Below are 7,421 nucleotides of genomic sequence, written 5' to 3'. Positions count from 1 at the left end.
AGAAGGAGGAGTGGTGGGACATTCGGAGTTACGGCGTCTGTCTTCCCAAGAAACCATTACGTGTGACGGAGCCCTGCTGTCCTGGAGATGGCTGAACTCCTGCCTGCCCATGGGGAGTAGTGAATTAATTCCTTGTTTTGCTTTGCTTGCATGCATGGCTTTTGTTTTACCTATTAAACTGTCTTTATCCTCAGGCCCCTCATCTGTTTTTCACGCTGCATTGCCATTTATTTCACAAGCTCCTTAGAGGACTGAAGAGTGTCTTAGAATTGGTTGACATTTGATTTAGCCATCACAGTATATTTAATCTATTAATAATTTGAGTCAGCCCCCCTCTATCTTTTTAGGAGTCTTTACTCTCTCTATTGCAGAACCATCCAAGAATGGGCTTAAGAAACAGTGGTTATACCAGTGTCCACAACTATAGCAAAAATATAGCTGCCTCCTCATAGATGAGGAGTGACATGGCAGTTACTGTTTCTGTTAATGATTCACTTCCAGATGAATATGCCAGCCAAGCAAGGTCTGCCTGTCCTTACTCAGGTCCACCAGCTCTCCTGCCTTCTCTCTCCCCTTCTCTCCTTGCCCCTTCTGTTCGCCTTCTCTGCCCACAGGTTAACTCTCTTGCCTATTGTCATTATCAAAATACTAGGCTTGTTAATTTTCCTAAGAACAATTTATTAGCCCAAAACGTAATATTTTGCATCAAGCTGAACTAGACATTCAACATTTACATGTTGATTGCAAAGACAACACAAAGTACAGCATTAATTATGTAAGACGTCTAACTACTGATCACACTTTACAGACGGGCAAGTAAATTAGATGGTTTGGGAATACATTCAATGTGTCTAAGAGCTCTGGTAAATTAGAATTGAAGCTGTATAGGGACTCCTGTTACTGTTAAATAAATTTGTTTTTGCCAAGCCACAGAGAAAGAGTGTGAGACTGACTTGGTTGGTATTTTTGGTGTATGTGACAAGCTTTAGCAGCTACCTCAAACATGCTGTTTATTTAAAGCAAGTGCTAAACATCTCTGTCCATCCTGCCAGAATTGCCAATCCCTAGCTGACCTTCAGGTGTCCTTTTTGGATATCTTTTCTAACCCTCCAGACAGCCTTCAAGTGCTGTAAAAAAACTCTGACTTCAAATGTTAAGGATTCTTAATAAAGCATGTAAATAACATCTGGGCAGCAGAAGACAGCTGGAGTTTGGAAGGAACACTACTCCATCCATTTTAGAAACAGACCCACCGTAGCTGAGCATCTGGTGCTTTTAGTGCCCCCTTGAACCCTTTGGGTTATTGTGGCACCCTTTGTACGAGCAGCACCCATTTCCCTGTGACACTGGTAATGTTAAACACAACCCAACTGCAGTGAGAAGCATCATCGTCCATCACAGGATTTGTAAGTGTACCAGCATATGCCCTGCTATTCTAAGCGTTCATTCATCCATTAATACACCAGGTTTTGGTACCAGCCACATTTCAGAAAGAGTGGCAGGAGGTGAACAAGCTGTTCTGCTAATGCACTTACTTGTTTGGCCATGCACCAAGAGAGAGATTGTTTTTATTTCCCCCTATAGCAGCTCACCTACGTCCAGCTCCTCTACCACAAAAGCAGGGCATGGGAGGAGAGCTGTGGGAGGCAGGCAGCTGGTGGTCCAGTGCAGCAGGAGAGACGTGAAGACTCCGTCAGTGCCTCACGCTACCCTCTTCTGTGGGGCAATGGCCACCGCCCTGGTTGCCTCTTGAGGGCAGGGGCTCTGCTAGGGCAAGTGTGCAGGGAGGTAGGCCAGTGAATGCCAGCTACAAGCTGGTTTTAAAACCCCTCTTGCTGGTCTGTTCAGCTCTCTGGGAATTTCAATAGTTCCCTTTCTTTTTTCACTATTTTCTCAGCCTTGGTCACCGCGTGCTGTGCTCCTGATGCCTCACATCTAGTTGCCTGCCTGAGCTCTGGCCTGATCTCCTCACCCATGACACAGCCTGCCACAAGCCTGGGCAGGCCAAGGGCCCCACTGGCCAGCTCAGGCCCCTGCTAATGTTAGGCCTGTCCTCATGGCAGTGCTGCACAGCAGCATGGATGCTGGTTACACTGCTGGAGGCCCACAGACCATCCACACTGCAGCCCCTGCCTCTGAGGTCTTCTGCTTAGACGTGGAGCCTGTCCAGGTTGGCTGCAACCTCTGCATCAGGGCAGCAGGATGAGGGAGGAGAGGATGGGGTGAACCTGTCAGAGGTAGGGGATGAAGAAAAACATTGTGGCATGACACTGTTAGTCCTTTCTTCTACTGGTTGGAAAGGACATAGTACTGGTGACGGTAGATAGGAAAGTGTCAGTGACATCAATAGACACCCAGACAACTTCTGGAGTATATCCAAAATGAGAAATAATTTATTTTGTTTTATATGCATTTATTCTTTTTTCTGGGATATATCATATATAAGCTAGTCTTTATGCCCTTTCAGTTTGTAGCAGTTTGTTTAGTGAATGTTCAACAGCAATTAGTTGCAATTTCTCTCTGGCTCATGTTTATCAGGGATTATAATTTATCATTGTTGACTTCTTGGAATGCTGCATTGTTAGCCCAAACTGAACATGGTATAAAGGTAAAGCATGATTAGTTATAATGCAATTTTTATTGGCATAGTATTTGCCATTATGCTCAATAAGCAAAACTTGTCCGTTATAAGTGCCTCAAACTTTTCCCTGTTGAAGAAACCACCATCTTTCAACAGGTCTGAGAGCTGGCTGAAGAGGCTGCTCAGGGTTCCTATTTCACTGCAGCCTCTCTAGAAGGTTTTATAGGTTCCTCTGTGCTCAGACAACTGCTGCTGCCCCTTTCTCAAGTGGCAGTGCAGCAATTTTAGCTTCAGTAACTGTTGCCATTGTGGACACCCTCAGAATGAATAAAGGAGCAAAACGAGCAGGAATTGGCCACAGGGAGAGAGGAATTTCAGTGATGGACAGGTGTGCAATAGTAAGTTTGGGTTTGTTACATGTGCGGGTGAGATTCAATTCTAAACTCAAATATCTACATTTAGTCACCTCCATGACTAAATTAATATGTAGGTGAGTGAGCTGAATATCTAAATTCCCATTATAGACAATACTATCAGAGCCAAGCAAATATTTCGGTTCACACTAAGGTAGACAACCACATTAGGACAACTGAATCATTCTCTAGACTCCGTTAGCTCAAGCTCCATCAATGATAACAGGATCTCAGACACCTAGTTCACAGGTATGAGAGCATGTCTGCATATAGTATGTTGTGAAGGGTTGTTGTTGGTGGAAGACTTGAGCAAATGAGGAGTGCATGTGTATAGTAGGAGGGCTATACTTGTGCATGTAGTAGGGAGGGATTTGCTAGAGAAGGGGAGGCCCTTATAGCTGGCAAAAAGATGTTAAAATGTCTTTTCTGAAAGGTTGTGGAAAATTTGTGGATGTTTTCATTCTGATGGATTGAAACAAAACCATTGTTTTGAAGATTTCCTGACATTTTGGAGAAGGAAAAACCTGCATTTTTTACGAGCTGCCACAATTATTATTTTAGCATTTTGACTTTTTTCTTTTACTAACAAAGGCAGCAAAATACGAGGCTTAATGTCCCAGACACACATGCACACATACAGTTTTTCTTGACCTCTAGCTTTTACTTGCCCGTATTTTTTCCAAGTTTTTCCAATTCAGAAAGTCACAGTTTCAGTTTTTCTTTGACAGCTACAGAGTTCTTCCAAATTAAGAAAATTTTGCTCTTAAAATGCCAAAAAGAAAAAAACAAAAGCAAGTATGCAAACATACAGATAGAAAACCAATAGTCACATTGTATTCTGTTATATTGACTAGCAACATGAATGCAAACAAGAGCAAGGGAAAAATATATGTGAAAACATACCAAGCAAAATGTTCCAGGTTGTGGAAATTTTCAATTTCAATGTAATTTTGAAAAATGCTTTGAAAAATTATTTCTTATAAGTCCTTTTTCAGTTCTTCAAAAAGTTATGGATTATTCTTTTGCTGTTTGAAAAAATCATGCAAATAAAGGCTTTTAGCCAACTGTCAGCTTTATACTAGTATTACATATGACTGTGGGAAAAATATGTTAATCCAGGTCAAAACTGCATGCACCAGCAAAATGAGACAATAGACCGAGTCATTGAAACACCTGAAATTCACAATGAATTCCAGTTTTCAGACAATGTAATTGTATTAAAGACATGAAAGAAGTGCTGTTTTATACTTGGGTGAGGATTTAGCAGCTAGGGTTAAACCATAGGCCTCAGTCTTATTATTGAGTGTGAATTTACTTCAAATGTGAAGCTGACCTCTGCCAATTTCCTCCCCACCTCCAGGATTACAGTGCTATAACAGAGACACAGTCAGCTGAGAGAAGAGGAGGAAGGAATTTCCTCACTTTCTTATCCAGACCTCTGAGTAGGTGATGCTAAGAGGGAGTGGAGCACAACAGGTGCTGTAAGTGGGGAGGCAGTAGGCTATGGGATCAGGTGAAGCTGCTGAGATGTGATTCAGTTCAGGCTGCCTTGTTTGTCATAGGAACTGTAATTTGGAAAGTGAAGATCAATACATGAAAAAAAAAAAAACAACCCAAACCAAAACCAAATCAAGATCTGTTGCATGGGGATGAAATTGTTCCTCAACAAAGTGAAGGGCTCCAATGCCCTCTTGACCACTACCCTCCTTGCACTGCTGCAGAACATGTGTAACCCCCTCCTTAATCTGGGTGGGAAACATCCCAGGGATCAGCATGGTAGACTGGCTTTTTTTCACATACTAGCATGGGGTTCAGCTCCTTCTAACAATAACTGCCTGTCTTCCAGACTAGCATAGAAACATACTGTTTCTCCTCTAGAAAATGTAAATTCATTAATCCTTCGCTCTTTCTACTACACTTATCCTGCAAAAGTAGTGCTGAATGACTTCCCTATGTTGAGACAGCACCTATTTCTCCTGCTTCCAGTGGGATACATGTCTTAAGTTCAGTACAATTCCATAGTCCTGTTCATATGACCTTTGAAACCCTTCAGCCACAGAAACAAGAGTTGGATTTCTATGCTTTTCTTCTGGCATCTAACTCCATGACTTCAGTCTTAGAGGCTTCTTACCTCATCTCTAGACTTAACTTGTTTTGCCCTTTTATTGGTCCTTGTGTCCATGGTGACTTGCTGCTATCCCCTTGGAATCGCACCCCTATTTACTTGCACTTCCTTAATCACATACCCTTCCTTATTGATACCTTTAGACCCTTCCTTCCCCCCTTCCCTTGCTTTGGCTTTGGTCCATTTTATTACTTGGTCATATCACCCCTTGATTCTCACTCCTGCACCTTCTGTTCATATTTAGATGCTTCCTCCTGTGTAGGGATTTCTGTCCTCTAACAATGACCCTGCTTCTCAGTAGGACCCCTCATGATTTTCCACACTACAGACTCAAGAGCATTTGCAGCATGCAGGAGCCTGTGCATTCATCTCTCCATCCTTACATGTTTCCTGTAACAATACTGTAGCTCTTAACTCTTCACTTTCTTTGCCTGAGTCAGCATCCAATGGATTACAGTACCAATGTAGCCCCTTTCATCTCCTTTAGCATGCTTTCCTGCTCCCCCCCCTTCTCAGGCTCTCTTGTCAAATTATTTATAGGAGATTGATTCACAGACCCGTTATGTCTAATTATAACCATTCACTTCTAATATGAATGGCAATTCTGCTAGGAGTTAAGATTGCCAAAAATGTTTTGACCTAAGAAAGAGGAGGTGGTGGCTACGTATGCAGCTCAGACCCTATAAAAGTACCCTGGGATCAGTTTGTCTTGTCCTTCCTCAGAAATCTCTAAGGTAAGAAAGAGTGTCAGAGGGTTTGGACTGGGGAGGTTGGGGCTGAAGGGAAACTGGCTCTGCATTCCACGAGGACCAGTGCATTCCTACAGACGCTCACATTCATTCAATGGGGAACTGCCAGTGTCAGCTGGGATTTTCAGTCTGCTTTCAAGGCATCCGTATGTTTTCAGTCTATACATTTTCTCTGGAATTTTGTGCAGCAGTAAGAAGGAAGTTAATTCTGTTTTACAGTACTAACCAGCTTCCGGTCTGCAAGCCATTAATCTTGTATCACAAAAGGTAAGACCTTGATTTATCCACTCTTTAGGGACAGAGATGCTCTAAGGTAGGAATTCTACACAAGCGTGATGGCAATCCCTGTATTTATTATATTTATGTCTATTGTGTAAACAGAAGATGAGAACTGGGCTGGATTGCCAATATTTTTGCCACAAGATTCTCAATGACAGTGGTCTTAAAAGTACTGATAACTGCTTGTCCTGGTTTCAGCTGGGATAGAGTTAATAGTTGCTGGCTGGGGTTAAACCACAACACTGCTGCATTCCCTACATTATCCCCAGGATTCTTCTATAGAGAGCAGTTTCCTACATTAACAGATGTTAGGTCCTAAGCTTAGGAAAAACTGTCCTAAGAAAAAAAACCCAACCAGGAACTAGTTTCTAATTACTTGTCCATAAAATAAATATAATCTTGAAGTAATTTTTTTTTTCTTGCATTTACCTTAAACGTCAAGGGTCACTGGCACTAGCTGTGAAGCAACAGGAAAAGACATTCATATTTAAATAATGCTAATATTTTCTTTTTTCACAGGGAACCTTGGGGAATGGGGTTAGAATGTTGTGTTATCAAACGTTAATTTATATTAATTTTGTCAAATATTGTCACTGGAATGTATCCCTCAAAATTATAAAATGTCAACAACCTATCATGTAAAGAATATAACTAGCATGCTTTGAATAAGTGGAAGACGGCTAGTGTATCACTGATTTCAGGAAAAATCATATAAAACAGTCAAAAGAAGAGAGTCATCAAATACTTTAAAAAGGCAATCTACTGATATATTATATATATATTATATGCTAACGTAATATATTCTGGCCTACTATATGTACTATACATTGTAATAATACCATAAAGATACATTCTGATAATAGCATATAATTTCCATATTAAAAAGTATAAAATATATATGCAATATACATAATACACACTAATATACTATAATATACATTAACATAATATATACTAACACAGCCTATTATTATATGTATAATTTGCTAGTATTATTTGTCTTAGGGATCTTGTAAGAAAATGTGAGATATTATAGGCAATAATAAAACTGCTAGTGAAAGACTAGGTCCATTTTACAACCTTACGTAATTATTTTGTGAAATGGTCTCATTTGATTAATAACACTTTAATGAAGTGAAAAATCATGTAGTTAGACACAAAACCATCAGTCAGGAGGTTGCACCCATGCATTTGAATTGATAGCAGTAAGTTCTATCATGAAGTCTGTCTTTGCTGGCTAAGAAGGCAAAGCAATTTTTTTCATGTGTAAGCAG

The sequence above is a fragment of the Phaethon aethereus genome (genome assembly GCF_964289735.1).
Source record: "Phaethon aethereus genome assembly, chromosome: 18".
NCBI classification, from domain to species: domain Eukaryota; kingdom Metazoa; phylum Chordata; class Aves; order Phaethontiformes; family Phaethontidae; genus Phaethon; species Phaethon aethereus.
This window is presented reverse-complemented; position numbering follows the sequence as displayed.